Raw genomic sequence first — 18,185 nt, 5'->3', positions numbered from 1 at the left:
TTGTTGTAAAACAGCTGGACAGGGAAAGATGCACAGCAGCACATCCCTAATTGCACCTTTGGTTTGGGAAAAAAAATTACATTTTCCTTTTAATTGTTCAGTTTTATAAATTCCTTGTTGAACCACACTCCCCAGGATGCAGCTGGGGGACTGGGCTTTGATCAAAGGCTTCGGGTGGAGTCCTGCCTCCTCTGCTCAATGATTGGACAACTGGTGGAGCCAATGCCGAGAGGGATGGCAGGTCCAGGAGTATACCATTGGTGAGTCTGTGCTGTCAATCAGTCAATGTACCTGCACTTCCTGTTGTCAACGGGGAGGGGAGGACCTGGTCAGCTGGAGCGAGTGTCAAGTGTCTGCTACAGACACACTCAATCCTGCCATGTTGAGCAATGAACCGAGGAGCAGCGACGCGTTAGCACACAGCACACATTGCAGGCGCTCGCTTTCGCCTAGGGAAATAATTTAGTTCAACCGGCAGTTTGTTTTTTTTTTACATATATACATTGTATTTTGCTCGAAAGGACTGCAGAAGGTGCCCGAGACGGAGTATTCATTGGAATGACAGGCAGACTGCGGTGACAGCAGACAGAGAGAGGGGAGCGGTGAGTGCCAGCTTGGTCCAGGGCTATCAAAAAAAAGGGGGTGGGGACAGCAATATCATTGCACGGGGTACACTGTAATTGTCCGGCAGCATTGGAACTGGAAAATACCTGCACCCACTTTCTCTCTACCCTCCTCCCTTGTTCAAAGGTTATTGATTCAGAAAGGCGCTAACACAGCTCCTGATTTATAATAGAGACATGGGGCATTTACTACTCCATTCTGACACTGTCAGCAATGCAAAGCTTCCCACTTACTACAGTACTTACTCATTGCAGATACGAGGTGATGCAGTGTTTGTCTGTATGTGTGTATGCATGGTGTCAGAGATGGGGTAGGCTCGAAGCTTTCGAAATATCTGACCTCCCTTTGTTGGAACAAACTCTGGACTTTGATGATAACCCCGTTTGCAATGCAATGAGTATTGGTATCTGCAATCTATTTAGGGGGTTTTAAACATTTCTGGGGTGTAACTAAAGTTGGTTCTTTTTATCCATTCCAGTGAAATCTCCTTTGGCCAGTAGAAATCCAACACTCCTTGAAATGTTAGCGTGGAATAATTTACCTAGTATCCCCCCTTTTTAAAAAGAAGTTATTAATCTATTGTACATAACGAGCTGAAAGGATCTCGGTGAGAGTTCCTCTCTTTCTCTCGTATCTGTACGGACCGCAAATCATGACCACAGTGTAAAAGTAACATTTCCATTGGGTCACATGTCCAATTGTATCGGATTCTCCGAGTGTTTCAGCATCATTGATCGGCCCCCCGGCCCCCGGTAATTAATCCTTAAGTGCAATGTCTGTTTTATGAATGGGAGTGTTGTAGCCCCCACCCCCTCTTCATTCCCCATTACAATTAGCTTAACATGCAGTTCATGCACGTTTGTATATTTTTTTTACAAAAATAAACACTCTCAGTTCCCTTTCTCTGATAGAATAGTAGATGTTGTTCTCATAAGAGACGCAGCTCAATTTTTTACGAATGCAGATTTTTTTTGTGGGGGGGCGGGGGAGAGACGCCAGATTTTTTTTTTGCTTGGCAAATGGGTAATATTTGGTTGCAATGGGTATGCACACCTGTATTTTCTTTTGTTGCTGTTGCTGGCAGTATCTTACAATCTCCAAGTATTTCCTGCTTTTGTTTGCCAGGCTGCTGAAGGCAGTTTTATTCCTTGTGATGTGCTAGTGTGACACTCCATCTATAACGAGAGAGAGAGAGAGCCATTGTCAAGACCGTTTTATCTTCACACCTGTACAATGACCATTTTAAACCGGTGAAATCGCGGCATCCCACCATCACTTAGAGAAATTATCAATGCTGAATACAAGTGGATCGATGTGAGAAACAATTAGTAATTTCAACCAACCCCCCCCCCATACAATTTTTCACATTTTAAACCCTTTGTATTGAGGGGGCTAATTATGTGAAAATTGTACATGCTGGAACCAGGGGCTTAACCGTATTCACGCGTTTTAAGAAAACTCTTGACAGATTTAGCCTATGGAATGATTGGATGCTCTTTTGGGTGAAATGCCTTATTTTTTTAAGGGAATATTAACTGATGTGAAGGTGTTTTAATAAAACAACAATTTATATTAGAACTGTAGCCATTTTAAGCAGAATTGCTGCATCTCAGATATGATTCAATTCCAGACACAGCAGTCGAGGAAGTAAAATTTGAGTTGGATTTTCAGTGTTTTGTTTTAGAGAGGGGAGTTACTGAAAAACAATAACTTGTATCTGCATGGGCAGAATAAATAAGCCAAATTTCTTCATGTTGTTTTCTCAATGACGAGGGAACCAATACAGTATTAGCTTAACCCTGAGAAAAATATGTAAAGGATTTAAAATTTTTGATTTATTATTATCATATGTGTTAGCATTGAGTGAAAAGTATTGTTTCTTGCACTCTACACAAACAAAGCATACCGTTCATAGAGAAGGAAACGAGAGTGTGCAGAATGTAGTGTTACAGTCATAGCTAGGGTGTAGAGAAAGATGAATTTAATGCACGGTAGGTCCATTCAAAAAGCTTCCCAGCAGCAGGGAAGAAGCTGTTCTTGAGTCAGTTGGGTCATGACCTCAGACTTTTATATCTTCCTCCTGACAGAGGAAGGTGGAAGAGGGGGTGTGTGGGGTCGTTATTTATGGCTGGCTGCTTTGCTGAGGCAATGCGAAGTGTAGACAGAGTCAATGGATGGGAGGCTGGTTTGCGTGATGGATTGGGCTACATTCAAGACCTTTTGTAGTTTCTTGTGGTCTTGGGCAGAGCAGGAGCCATACCAAGCTGTGGTACAACCAGAAAGAAAGCTTTCTATGTTGCATCAGTAAAATTTCGTGAGAGTTGTAGCTGACATGCCAAATTTCCTTTAGTCTTCTGAGAAAGTAGATGTGATGGGAGAGGAGGGGTGCAGGGAGTATCAGGAACGATGTAGAACCTGACAACGGATCAAACTTTATGGACAAACATTGGTGCCTTTTTAATATTTCTGTTTTTTTTTGCATCTGTATTTGATCAGGAAGGTGAGATAGATTAGCCAACAGTACATAGAGTTGCTGGGACACTGGGAAAAGGTTGCTTCCCACATAGGTTACCTCCCTTTGCAGATGACTCACCAAAATCTGGAGAATGTCTGATTATGAGTAACGCCCAAGAAATAGAGTAGGCCCTTCAGCCCTTTCTGCTATTTAACGAGATGTTGGCTGACCTTACTCCAATTTCCTGCACTATGTTATCATAGAATCCCTAACAGTACAGAAGGAGGCCATTTGGCCCATTGAGCCTGTACTAACAACAACCCCACCTATTTACCCTGCTAAACCGCTGACACTAAGGGGCAATTTAGCATGGTCAATTCACTTGAACTACATACCTCGTGACTGTGGGAGGAGACTGGAGCAGCTAGAGGAATCCCACGCAAACCCAGGGAGAAAGAGCAAACGCCACGCAGACAGTCACCCAAGTCTGGAATTGAATCTTGGTGCTGAGAGGCAGCAGTGCTAACCACAGTGCCACTGTGCTGCCCTAGTTATCCCTTGATATCCAAAATCAAACTCCACACAGTCAGTCATCTGAGGTGAGATTTGAACCTGGGTCCCTGGCGTGGTAACCACTGTGCCTTCCTAATTATCGTTTCATGTCCAAAATAAAACTAGCAATTTGTGCTGAAAATGCACAAGGAATGAGCATCTATCACTCTAGGCTAGAGGATTCCAAAGATTCACAGTCCTTTATAAGTTGGGGGTGTGCAGAAATCTTTTCACCTCAGTCCAGATTGGCTGACTCCTCCTGAGACTGACCCCCATGTTGGAAACTGCATCCAAGGGAAACAACCTCCCAGAATTTATCCTGTTGAATCTCTTTAATAATTTTGTTTCAATGCAATTGCACAACTCCGGATTGTGACTAACGTACAGTTGGGCTGGGCCAAATGTTTTGTGAATGAGGTTTCTGAGAAAACTAGGCAAAATTTCAATTGAATTTTTAATTACTACCTTGACCAGATTGGCAACAAGTATAAGGGAAATGATAGTGCTGAGCAGGGTTTACTCTGTGGCTAGAATATCTTCTCTATCCTGCCACATGGTGATACCTATCTGATTAACATACCGTAGAAAATTGACTTGAACAAGTGCTGTCAATGCATAATTTCCTTGTTGCATGCAGTCTGTAAATGCCATCCTGTAGTAATACTGTGATAAAAGAGCAAAGATGAGATTCTGTAGTGTTTCTCACATATCTTTTAATCACACCTGGGTATTCCAATCTAATGGGAATATAAAACCTATGCTGCTGATTACAAACATAAGCAGTTATTAAGACTAAAGATGTTTAATTGGTTATAAATAACGGTGACATGGGAATGACTGGAGAAACCCTTTTGACCTGATGGCCTATACCCTAAAAGTTATTATAGGGGGTGGCTGCAGTGATAGCCTGATGCACTGGCTTTGAATTTCTAGAATTCCTTAGATTGTAGAACAATTCCTGGAGTGAATAAGGTAGTAAACACAACCTTGATTCTCAAGAAAGGAGGGAGAAAAAGAGAACGTATATCTCTAGGGTGGCACAGTGGTTAGCACTACAGCCTCTCAGCACCAGAGAACTGGGTTCAATTCCGGCCTCAGATTACTGCCTGTGTGGAGTTTGCACATTCTCCCCATGTCTGTGTGGGTTTCCTCCAGATGTTCCGGTTTCCTCCCACAGGTTTTAAAGGAAGTGGCTGCAGCGACGGTGGGTGCACTGACTTTGAACCCCTAAAATGCCTGAGATTGTACAGCAATTCCCAGAGTGGGTAAGATAATAAATGCAACCTTGCTATTCAAGAAAGGAGGGTGAACAAGAGACAGAAGAACTATAGACCAATTAGCCTGATATCAATGGCAGGAAAATGAAGAGGATGTGGAAATCTTGCCATGATCTTATTGGATGACAGATGAAGCTGGAGAGGTCATTTGATCTACTCTTGTTTCTGCCTCTTGTGTTCTAATTGGAAAGATGCCTGCAATGTGTTGTCTGATGATCTCGTATCATTATTTTCTCACTGCTAACCTTAGTACCCAGGGGTTGAAAGAAAATGAATAATTGAGAACTTACTTTTACTTTCTGTTGTAGGAAAGAATGCCATCAGAGAGACTAATATAATTTTGAAGCTGACTACTTTCTGCTTGTTGCAGGAATTGGGCTTTGCTTATTGCCCCCTCTTTGGTGATGCTGTTTTAAGTCTGAACAGTTAAAATAGGCACATATTTTGATTGATCTTGCTGTTTTTTGAGGCTGATGTGTGAATTGCTTGACTCCTTATGCCTTACACTGGTTCAAATGATAGATGACATTGCAAAATTGCATTGCTTTGAGGGTGTGTATTATTCCAAAAGCGTGTGGGTGCATCTGTCGGAGCTAGTTCCAGGATATACAATGGGAGGTTTTACCTTGAATTAGTTCTTGTGGTTTTGTAACCCGGTGGCTGCATTTATTTTATTTCTCATATCCCCTTTCATAGAAGGCATCGATTACCTGCTGGGGCGGGCTTCCACAGGCATCTGCCATCCGTGAGCACTGTTCATCAGCATCTACTGAGTTTGCCAGCAGGCAGTCTGAGCAGCAGTCAAGACCAATATACATGGTGCAAATCATTTGCATATCCAGTAACACTCTTTTTCACTTCTGAAGTAGGTATCATTAGACAGTGCTTGAGTGGTGATCCTGACTGCTTTTAAAAAGAACCTTTAATTGCACTGACCTTAAACTATCAGTAAAACTATAATGAGAATGTTCAAAATGACGATTAGCCTGGCTTGCTGTTTGGAAGCTTTAGGTTCAAAACTTGCCTTGTGATAAATTAAGGCTGTGCTTATTTATTGAGATGTAAATTTGTCTGACAATTCACAAATGGCTCGCTTTCTTCTCACTCTGTATTTTTGAGAACACGCTTCTCATAAGAATACATAACAGTTAGTCATAGAGGTTTACAGCATGGAAACAGGCTCTTCGGCCTAACTTGTCCATGCTGCCTTTTTTTTTAAACCCCTAAGCTAATCACAAATGCCCGCATTTGGCTCATATCCCTCTCTACCCATTGTACCCATGTAACTATCTAAATGCTTTTAAAAGACAAAATTGTACCTGCCTCTTCTACTACCGCTGGCAGCTTGTTCCAGGCACTCACCAGCCTCTGTGTGAAAAAATTGCCCCTCTGGACGCTTTTGTATCTCTCCCCTCACCTTAAACCTATGCTGTCTAGTTTTAGACTCCCCTACCTTTCAGAAAAGATATTGACTACCTATCTGATCTGTGCCGCTCATTATTTTATAGACCTCTATAAAGATCACCCTCAGCCTCCTACGCCCCAGAGAAAAAGGTCCCAGTCTTTCCAGCTCTCCTTATAACTCAAACCATCAGTCCTGGTAGCATCCTAGTAAACCTTTTCTGCACTCTTTCTAGTTTAATAATATCCTTTCTATAATAGAGTGATCAGAATTGCGCACAATATTCCAAGTGTGGCCTTACCAATTCTTGTACAGCTTCAACAAGATGTCCCAACTCCTATATTCAATGTTCTGACCGATGAAGCCAAGCATACCGAATGCCTTGTTCACCATTCTGTCCACTTGTGACTTCGCTTTCAAGGAGCTATGAACATGTACCTCTAGATCTCTTTGTTCTGTAACTCTCCCCAGTGCCCTACCATTAACTGAGTAAGTCCTGCCCTGGTTCAGTCTACCAAAATGCATCACCTTGCGTTTGTCTAAATTAAACTCCATCTCCCATTCATCAGCCCACTGGTCCAATTGATCAAGATCCCATTGCAGTTGGAGATAACTTTCTTCACTGTCCACTATGCCACCAAACTTGGTGTCATCTGCGAACTTACTAACCATGCCTCCTATATTCTCATCCAAATCATTAATATAAGTGATAAATAACAGTGGATCCAGCACTGATCCCTGAGGCACACCACTGCTCACAGACCTCCAGTTTGAAAAACAACCCTCTACAACCAGTCTCTCTCTGGCTTCTGTCAAGAAGCCAATTTTGTATCCCTTTAGATACCTCACCCTGGATCCCATGAGATTTAACCTTATGCAACAATCTACCATGCACTACTTTGTCAAAGGCCTTGCTAAAAAAGGCCTTGTTCAAAATTTACATCTCACAGTGCAATCCAGTCAAATTCTTTCAATATAATGCCTGATACTCTGAGTGCCTCACTACACTTACAATTACTGATTATATTTCTATTAGCTTGAATTGGCTTTGTAGCAAGAGGATTTGAGTATAGGGATAGAGACGTTTTACTGCAGTTGTACAGGGCATTGGTGAGGCCACACCTAGTGTTGTGTGCAGTTTTGGTGTCCGAATCTGAGGGAGTACAGTGAAGTTTTATCTGGCTGATTCCCAGGATGACAGGTCTGTCAAATGAGGATAGACTAAGTTGGTTAGGATTATCTTCACTGAGTTTAGAAGAACGAGAGGGGGATCTCATAGATAAAATTCTAACAGGGTTAAACAAAATAGATTCAGAAAGAATGTTCCCGATGGTGGGGGATTCCAGAACTAGGGGTCAGAGTTTGAGGATAAGGGGTAAACCTTTTAGAATTGAGGAAAGGAGAAATTTCTTCATCGAGGATGATGAATATTTGGAATTCACTCTCACAGAAAGTAGTTGAGGCCAAAAAGTTGTCTGACTTCAAGAAGAAATTAGATATAGCTCTTGGGGCTAAAGGGATATGGGGAAAAGGTCGGGGGGGTGGGGTGAGGGGGAGGAATCCAGACATTGAATTCAATGATCAAAATAAATGGCAGAGCAGGCTTGAAGAGCCGAATGGCCTTTCTTGTTTCTATGAATGGCTGATTAGTGATGCAAAATGATGACAACAGCATGGGTTCAATTCCTGTACCAGCTGAGGTACACAAAGGTCTCATCACCTCAACCTTGCCCGAAACTTGACATATGGTGACCCTTGGGTTAAATCTCCACCGGTCAGCTCTTCCCCTTCAAAGGGGAGAGCAGCCCATGATCATCTGGGACTCAAAGATTTTAAGAAGAAATTAGTTATGGCTCCTGGGGCTAAAATGATCAAGAGAAAGTCAGGATATTGAATTTTACCAGCCATGATCAAAATGAATGGCGGAGCAGGCTCAAGGGGCTTAATAGCCTACTCCTGCTTCTAGTTTCTATGGCAACTTTACCTTTACCTATATTTACGATGTATCCTGTACTTACTTGAAAGGCTGGTTAGATTTTTGACTTTTGAGAAGAAATAATTCTACATATTGGCTCTTGCATCTTAAAAGTCACAGCGTGTGGAAGGTAATCTCTCTGTCTCTCTCTCTCTCTCTCTCTCTCATATCCTGTGGGATATGGATCTTGTAATTTCAACTTGAAGGAAAATTTTGTATTGCTCCTTGGATCTGCTGAGTTGACTGAAGGGCGGGGTGGCCTTTTGTATAAGGTCATTGTACCCAGCATGTTGCTGACACAGAGCTAACTGCTGATTTGTATGTCAGTCACTGCATATCCCTGCACTTCCCTGAGACAAACCTGCTTGTAAATTTGTAGCTTCTTGAATTATTTATAAATTACAATTGTGGCATAATAAATATGCTGGAGCACTTGTTTTTTTTTGGTGAAGGCCAGATGCCTACCCAGGGACCCTTTATAAACTCAGAGGTATTGAGAGTTCTGAATTTCTTTCTTTTATATAAAAAAAGTATTATTTTTCCAATATTAAGAAACTCACGTTAGTTTTGATGAAGAGGCAAATGGAATGGAAACAATGGGTAGAATGTTACTGGCATGCCCACCCAAGGTTTGTACAATCCAGCCTGAGGCCAATGGAGAATGCCTTTCTCCGAGCCAAGACTGCCCCTGGAATTGGGGCAGGTGTGCCGATAGAATTCCGGCCGTTAACTCTGTTTCCTCCCCCTACAGATGCTGGCAGACCTGCTGAGTTTTTCCAACATACTCTGTTTTTGTTTCCAAATCAAACATCTGCTGTATTTGGCTTATTTTATTAAGAAACTCCTTACTGGAATAGTGTTGCATGTTTATTTTGCCAATCTGGCTTATTTGGAAACGGTTACCAAATTGACACGAAATGATGGGTAATATTCTGAAATCACCTGCACCGAATAGGAACTTTTGAGTTCACTTTGACTTTGTCTCTCACAGCTTACCTCTGATTTCAGCTTCTCTGCCATTTGGCCATTTGCACTTCTATTCTGTCTATGGACTGCCATTAGCAGCCTTTCCCCTTGTTTCTGTGACTATGCCTCATCTTTCACTCCCCTCACCCCACAGTATAAATATCCTTCACTTTCTATGCCTTTTAGCTTTGACAAAGAGTCATCTGGATTCAAAATGTCAGCTCTTTTATCTCCTTACAGATGCTGCCAGACCTGCTGAGATTTGACTCATTTCATGTTGGGTTCTTAGCATCCAAAAAAGGTTTTATGTGCAGTGTATCAAAATAATTGAAGAAATATCAATAGACTGACGAGGGTAATTTAAACTTGCGTCCCATGCCAGGTTATAACAGGAACTGGACAAAACCCAGACCTTCACTGACAAGTGACGGATAATATTTTTGCACCACATTGATGCCAGGCAATAATTATCTCCAACAAGAGAAGACCCAACCACCAGCCCTTGACCGATGACCCCCGCCCTCTTCCAGGGCATCAGCACTGTGCTGGGCTCACTAGTGACCATGGCAGAATTGGACCATCCTATAAATGTGGTTCCAAGAGTAGGACCCAGGTACCCAGCAAAGAGAGACTTGACTCTCGGGTCTTCCCAGTTCAGGCAGTTGGACAAGGCACTGAAGAAAGGTTAACATTTTCCTGGAACTTAAATCCCAATTGTAAATTTTAATAAGGCATGATTTGAAGAAGGACTAACTGCAGGATCATAATTTCTGGAGATTCTTTGTTTGCTTCTGGGTTGAGAGATTTTCAGTTCTCTACTTTGGAATCCTGGACAGGGAGATGGCACTCAAACATTGGAAGCCAATCTGCCTTCGGTGAATGGACAATTGATGTTGCTTCTTGAGTCAGACAGAAAAGATGCTGTAGGACGACAAAATATCATGTTTGTTTACTTGGGGCTTTTCAAGATGATCTTGGCCAGTATTTGTACCATGGAGAATGTCATGCTCACTTGTGTTTGAAGCCGAATGGGTGTCTACCTTGGCAAAGCACACATGAAGGCTCCATAGGTTATGGTGTGGTTTGGGTTACCAAAGCAATTCACTCATTCTTGTTTTCAATGCCAAAAGGCTACATTTGTTAATCTTCTGACCATGAGTCATCGGCATTATGCTCATTTACATACAAGTGGCATTCTACCTACAGGTACATCACAGTAACATTGCTGTCTCACAGGTGCACCCCCCTCTCACTCCTCAGTCACCTCATACACCAGCTCTACAGCAAATGCCACATCATAGAAACCAAGATAGCGTCCATATTCTCGACTTGCGCTCAGAACGCAGACCAGCTGCGAAACTCTGCCAAGCAGATGAGGCAAAGGAATTTATGCCATCTACATGCACACCAAGAGCAGGAAACTTGAGAAACTCGGCATTACCACCAGCAGCAACCATGCCTCCCCTGGTACCACAGTAGAAAACAGTCCCGCTGCAGGGAAGTCCATTGTCAACTTGTCGGACTATACACTTCAACCAGATGAACTCGAAGTTCTCAGCTGAGGGCTCAATTTCTGCCCCATCACCAAAATAGATCCCATCAGTCTCGGGGAATTCATCAGGCGAATGAAGCTGCAGGAGGTCTTCCACAAATCCCAAGAGGCCAACAGTGAGACAGCCAATGAACTGACAGATCCACAATGCAGCAACCGAAGAGGAAAGAATCGAATTGGACTCCTCCAGAAGGCTGTTGCCCTTGAGTTGACATGTATGCCCAAGCCATCAGGAGATGCGTCAACACCAGACTCATCAGCCCCAAACATCACCCAAGCACAGTGCAACACCATCCATGCTCTCAAGACCAATCGCAACATTGTCATCAAACCAGCAGACAAAGGAGGGCCACTGTCATACTGAACAGAACAGGTTACTGCAAAGAAGTGTACCGACAACTGAACAACGAGGACCACTGCAGATAGTTACCCACAGATCCAATCAAAGCACACACCCGTCAACTCAATACTCTGATCCAGACATTCAGAGCACCTCTGGTGTTGTCATCCCGCGTACTCCCTGCGTTGGAGATCTCTACTGCCTCCTGAAGATACACAAGGCAAACACACCAGCCGTCCCATCGTATCAGGCAATAGGACCCTGTGCGAGAACCTCTCTAGCTACGTCAAGGGCATCCTGAAACCCATTGTACAAAGAACCCCCAGCTTTTGTCACGATACTATGGACCTCCTACAGAAACTCAGCACACATGGAACAGTTAAACCTTGAGCACTCCTTGTCACCAATGGATGTCTTGGCACTCTACACCAGCATCCTCCACAACAATGGCATTGCTGCAATTGCCTCAGTACTCAATGCCAACAACTGCCAATCTCCAGATGCAATTTTACAACTCATCCATTTCATCCTGGACTATGTCTTCACCTTCACCCAGTTCTTCAACCAGACACATGAACAACTATGGGGACCAAATTCACACCTCAGTATGAAAACATTTTCATGCACAGGTTCAAACAAGACCTCTTCACCGCACAGGACTTTCAACTGATGCTATACACTAGATACATCAACGACGTTTTCTTCCTTTGGGACTCGTGGTGAACAATCACTGAAACAACTACGAGGATATCAACAAGTTACATCCCACCATCATGGACTACTCTCCAGAATCGGTTGCATTCTTCTTGGACATGCGCATTTCCATCCAGGACAGTCACCTCAGCACTTCACTGTACCACAAGCCCACAGATAACCTCACGATGTTCCACTTCTCCAGCTTCCACCCTAAACACATTGAAGAAGTCATCCATTACAGACAAGCCCTCCGTATAAACAAGATCTACTTAGATGAGTATCATAACAGACACTTCCAGACGTTGAAAGATGCCTCATAAGAACAGCACTTGACTCCTTGATCGACAGTTCCAACGCGCTGCAGTGAAAAACCGCAACAATCTCCTCAGAAGACAAACATGGGACACAGTGGACAGAGTACCCTTTGTCCAGTACTTCCCCAGAACGGAGAAGCTACGACATCCTCTCTGAAGCCTTCAACGTATCATTTGAAGACAAACCTCTCACCAAGGCCGTCCCCACACCCCCACTTCTTGCCTTCAAACAACTGGACAATCTCAAACGGACCCCAGCCTTCAGGAGAACAATGACCATGACACCCCACAACCCTGCCACAGCAACCTCTGCAAGACATGCCAGATCATCGACACAGATGCCATCATCTCATGTGAGAATGCTATCCACCAAGAACACGGTACGTACACTTGCAACTCAGCCGACATTGTCTACCTGATACGCTGCAGGAAAGGATTTTGCAAAGCGTGGTACATTGGGGAGACCGTGCAGATGCTATGACAACAGATGAATGAACACCGCTTGGCTATCACCAGGCAAGACTGTTCTTTTCCTGTTGGGAACACTTCAGTGGTCACGGGCATTCGGCCTCTGATCTTCGGCTAAACACTCTCCAAGATGGCCTTCGTGACACATGATGATAATGCAGGGTCGCTGAGCAGAGACTGATAGCCAAGTTCTGCACACATGAGAACAGCTCAACCGGGATCTTGTGTTCATGCCACGCTATCTGTAACCCCCATGACTTGCCTGGGCTTGCAAAATCTCACTAACTGTCCTGGCTGAAGACAATACACATCTCTAACCTGTGCTTAACCTTCTCTCCATTCACATTGTCTGTACCTTTTTAAAGGTCTGTACCTTTTTTAAGACTTGATTATTTGTAAAGACTTGCATTCCAACCATTATTTTGTAAATTTTGAGTTTGTTTTTACATGCCCTGTTTGTGAACAGAACTCCCACTTACCTGATGAAGGAGAAGCGCTCCAAAAGCTAGTGCCATGTGCTACCAAATAAACCTGTTGGACTTTAACCTGGCATTGACTTCTTACTGTGCTTTTCAGTGCCAGGGACCTAGGCTTGGTTCCTGGCTTAGGTCGCTGTCTATGTGGAGTCTGTACATTCTCTCCATGTTTGCGTGAGTTTCCTCCAAGTGCTCTGGTTTCTTCCCACAGTCTGAAAGACAAGTTGATAAGGTGCATTGGCTATGCTAAGTTCTCCCTCAGTATACCTGAACAGGCACTGGAGTGTAGCAATCAGGGGATTTTCACTGTAAGCCTATTTGTGACACTAAATAAAATTTAATATATTCTATTGTCATGCCTTTTGCAAATTCAAACATCAATGGCAGAAAGAATTTTGAACTGGAAAATGAGCTTGGAATGAAAACAAGAAAAAATGGTTCAGGCAACATCTGTGGAGAAGAGTTAATGTTTTGGATTATTGACTTTTCATTAGAACAGGTCATTGAATTTGGAACAATTATCCAGTAGAAATGGATAAAGCTGCAATTATCTCGTGTGTCCTTGAGAAGGTAGAGGTGAACTATACTAGGGGACTTCAAGAGTCATGTATGTGCTGTGGGCCAGAGCTACACACAGACTAGACTGTACAAAGATAGCAGGTTTATTTTCCCTGAAGAACATTAAAGATCCAGTTCCATTATGACAATGGTGTTGGTCGAGTTAGCAGATTTATCGATGAAGCAAAACGTAAGTTTAATGTAACACTCGCTCCCTGTCCAGGGTTCCTCATAACTTTAGGATATGAATTCATGAGCTAATGATCCACTGCTGTAACCACTACACTGGCAAAATCATGACATTTTGTGAACATTAAAGCTACACAATGGGTGTAGTTGGTACAAAAGATTGCAAGAAAAGCACTGATCACGTGAATAAAGGTAAACGTTCTTCTACTTCCTGTGGCAGGGGTGGAAAATGCAACTTATTGAGTGTTTTCCTGTTTGACGCACAACCAATTCAAAAAAGCATCTTAAAACAAGGAATGGCGTTTGAGGAGGAATCCCAGAGATTGGAGCCTAGCTATCTATGGAGACAGCCGCCAATGGGGGGAAACAGAAGGGATTGATCACCATCAGGAAATGATGGGGGGCAGGTCGTAGAGCTTTTTAGAGGTTACAGAAATATGGAGGGGTGATGCTATTGCGGGGCTTAAACAAAACAATGAGATTTTGGTAGGGTGGACCAGGAGTAAATGTAGGTCAGTGAGGATAGCGGGTGGCTGGAGCCTGGTGTGACTTGAGGTATGTTCAGGGATTTGGACTTGGATGGGGATGGTAGATTGCGCATTACGTTTGCCCAATAAACAGAGCCGATGAGAGATTTGTTAACCCAGCATGGAATAGGGATCAAAACTCTGTCCTTCTGTTGGTTGTGATTTGATCCAGCATCAGGCAGTCTCTCTCCCTATTAAACATAGGGTACAGTTCTGAGCAGCTTATCCTTCCTTTGCTGTCTTTTGTCTCTGATAGTTGTCTGCTTCTCACAGATATCTTAAGATTTTGCTACATAACAGAAGATAATAACCATTTTTGATTTGATAATTATGTTGTAGACAGAATATGAAAAGTTGCGGATGTGTTTGTGTAGGTGGCAGAAGCTAATACCAATTTTCTTTGGCACGAAGGTAAAAATAACGTGTGAAATCAGCGTGACTGGCTTTAGGAACTGCAGGATGAATTTGAAATCTTACCTTCAATCGCTTTTATTTTTGCTGTTGTGCCAGAGTATCAAAGGGGAATTCATAAAATAACATGGATAAAAAGAAAATAGCCTTCCCTCCAAACTTGCAACTTTTAAAGATTAATATGCCAGATGTCATTTGTTGAAGTGTGCCTGGAGGTTGGTCATGAATAATAAAATGCCATCAGTTAATTTCGTAATTCTTTTTTGTAAACTTTTTATTGGTTGATTTGAATATGAGCCTGAAAATTATCATGAGAAAGAATGATGAGAATTTGGGTGACACGATGAGGGGTGATTCTCCCATCCCCCTGCCCTAAAGAAATAGCGCAACAGCCCGTGAGATTGTAGCGGGGCTGGATTAGCACGTTCTGTGCTGGACGTCTGGCCCTGATCATGTCTCCCAGCCCTGGATTTCCAGCACTATTGACTCCATGCCAAAAATAGGTGTGGAGATGTATTACGTATGCAAGGGGAATTTTCAATATAATTTAAATACAATTGGCGGGCCGGGGACTGAAAACTCAAGACTTGCTAGCCTCTCCACCCCAGCTAGGGGTATTTCGCTCTGATGGGGTTTACAGTAGACCCCCACTTGCACAGAGCTGGCTGCTTGATCTCGTTGGAGTGAAGGGGCAACAATTGGGACCTCCAGAGGATCAGGTTGAGGGGGGGGGGGGAGCTGCCTCCTGGGTATTGGTGTCTGGGCCCCCTGGCACTGCCCAAGTGACAAAGTGCCAATGCCCAGGGAACACCTTGGCACTGCCCACCAGGCATTGGAGTGCCATGGGGGTGGGACCTCTGGTGGTAATCGATAGGGTTTGGGGTCCTGATGCCACTTTGCAATCAGGATCGGTGGGGGGAGGGAGGAAGACCATTTATAGCCATTCAGGCCGTGTGGGGGCGTGGGGTGGAGATCAGGGCTGGGTGGGGGGGGGGGGGCGGGGCTGAGGCTGGGCCAGGGCATTCTTTGTGGTGGGGTGGGGCAGTGTTCAGGTTGTACGATGCTTGCACGACTGATGTTGCAGGGCTGCCCAGCAATCGGATGGTTGGTAGACTGAAGCCACTGCACACATGCTGATTTTGGTGCTGACAGATCAGTGCATGCACAGTGGCCCACTTAATGCCATGCTGCTGACCTGTCCAGTGGGTCTAGATCCCACCCAGTGATTTCTGATGTGAATTATTCCAGTGCACTCTGCAGTGCTCAGACTGTGGGAGATTCATTTTGAAACTCTCGCTTTTAAAGAAAAACGTGATTTATTCCAATTCTTTCTCGAGTTTGACATTTAGGATATTTTTGAGAATCCCAGGCAATACTTCCCGCCAGTGTTTTAACTGTTAAAATCAGCAATGTTTCAATTGCTTAGACTCCTGCATTGTTAACTTCCGTTTTGCATCATGCTTTTGTTTTTGTAGAAGCATAGAATCCCTACAGTGCCAAAGGAGGCCATTTGGCCCATAGAGTCTGCACTAACTCTCAAAGAGCATCTTATCTACGCTCCAACGTGTAATCCCCCATATTTAACATGGCCAATCCACCGAACCTGAACATCTGTTGAACTGTGGGAGGAAACCGGAGCACGTAGAGGAAACCCACAGCGACAGGGAGAGCGTCCAATCTCCACACAGACTGTGACCCAAGCTGGGAATCGAACCTGGCTCCCTGGCGCTGTGAGGCAGCAGTTTTAATCACTGTGCCACCGTGAAGAAGAGACGTGACCAATTGTAGCCCTTAGTTTGCGCAGGATAAGGTGAATCAAATCCCTTCCCCTTCTCTGTTTGTTCCAAGTGTATGTGCCCCAGATAAATATGTTCAGCTGCAGTTCATGTAGCCAGGCAAATTTTTCTCCAGTTTGTCTTTGCATGTTACCTAATAAGTGCTACCACAGTGCATTTAATTACACCATGTCATGTGATTTTTTTTTGCATGCACAAATTCTTAACTCTACCATTTCCAGGCAAGCTTGCAGTCAATTTCTGAGAGTTATGAACGTGGCAACACTCTAGTTCAAAAAAAAAATTAAAATTATTGCAAAGAATAGCATTTTCTATTACTTAGCGGATGGGGGAAGTTATTATCTATTAAGCAGCTTACCTAGACAGAAAAAATGAGGATCTTCAGAGCAATCCGGCTGTAATATCTGCTACATAAAGGTTAATTATCAGTAAAAACAAAGCTACTCTATCTCTTAAATGAGGATTAATATTATACCGGCTTTTGTCACTGAACGACGGAGTAACAGAGCTTGTGAATGGTGGGGGGAGGTTAATTTCATGCCTGCCTCCAGATTAAACATTTTGCAAGGCACTTTGGAACCAAACAGTTTTGCACAGACTGGTTTGCAATTAGAAGCTTTGCAGATTTTAGGGAAACTGTCCCCAGAGTAAACTGTAGTTTCATACTCGAGAGCATTTAGTGTTGGAGAATTTGGAGCAGTGCGAACAGATGAGGGGTTTAGTGAGAATAGGAGTGTGATTTGCCAGCAGAAATGAGTAGATTTCGATATGGACAGGATCAGAAACTGAAACACAATCCAGGAAACAGGAATAAAGACCTGTTTGTTAGAATGTGACATCCTGTTTATCACATAATTCTGAATAATTAATTATTCGCGCATTGTTAATTCCATACTTTGCTCCTGAGACTGTCCAATTAATGTAAATTGGTAACCCAGTTATCCTTTCCAAATAAGTGGCATTTTATAGATCTTTGGATTAGTGAAATCGCTTAGAAGAATAATGTGGTCTGCGAGCAAATCTTTCGACATGTAACCAGCAATATGACCATAGAAAGTGTTCCCAGAAACCCGAATGAATGGTTTTGAAAAATCTGGCTGGTTAGAAAACCTGATAAAGCAAGAACACAAACTGTTCCGTAGCAGACATTGTGTATGGCACTTTGAGCTTTGTTACGAAGCAATTATACTTTAAACGTTCCAAGCGTGTACAGTTAATATTGACGTGCAGATCCTGGGCAAATATTGATTGGGTGTTTCTGCAGTTGGAGCAGGGATCGGAATCAATGGGACTGGGATTCAAAATCTTCCCTGAAGAAAGGGGTGAATGAATATTCTGGCTGGATGGATAGATGCAAGGGTCCTCAATGAAATAAATTTTGAGGAGTCTGTTAGTTCTGAATCCAATTAAAAACCAGCCGTTAGCTTGGCAATAATTGGCTATCTCATTAGATACAGGTGACAGACAGGAAAGTCAATGATGTTGTGGGGGGAGGTGTGTTCCTTGTCACTCTCTCCTACTTTAGGATTAGGTTCACTAAAGGTTAGTGTCCTTTAGGGAAGGAAATCTGTTGTCTTTGTTTGGCCTACATGTGACTCCAGAGCCAC

General features: G+C 43.3%; 1 protein-coding gene across 2 annotated transcripts in view; it reads left to right on the top strand.

The window, feature by feature from the left end:
• The first annotated feature begins 350 nt into the window (after window positions 1-350).
• The window catches only part of ralgps1 (Ral GEF with PH domain and SH3 binding motif 1), a 710,183-nt gene continuing 692,348 nt past the window's right edge, over window positions 351-18,185 (top strand). For both annotated transcript variants that reach the window (XM_080211962.1, XM_080211961.1), the window contains exon 1: window positions 351-602. The gene's annotated coding sequence lies outside the window, so the exon portion shown is untranslated. The remainder of the gene's footprint in view (window positions 603-18,185) is intronic.

This window comes from Carcharhinus amblyrhynchos, chromosome 25 (assembly GCF_965287045.1).
Source record: "Carcharhinus amblyrhynchos chromosome 25, sCarAmb.v2.hapA, whole genome shotgun sequence".
Lineage (NCBI taxonomy): Eukaryota > Metazoa > Chordata > Chondrichthyes > Carcharhiniformes > Carcharhinidae > Carcharhinus > Carcharhinus amblyrhynchos.
The sequence above is the reverse complement of the archived record's forward strand: the minus strand, read 5'-3'. Positions and strand labels throughout refer to the sequence as shown.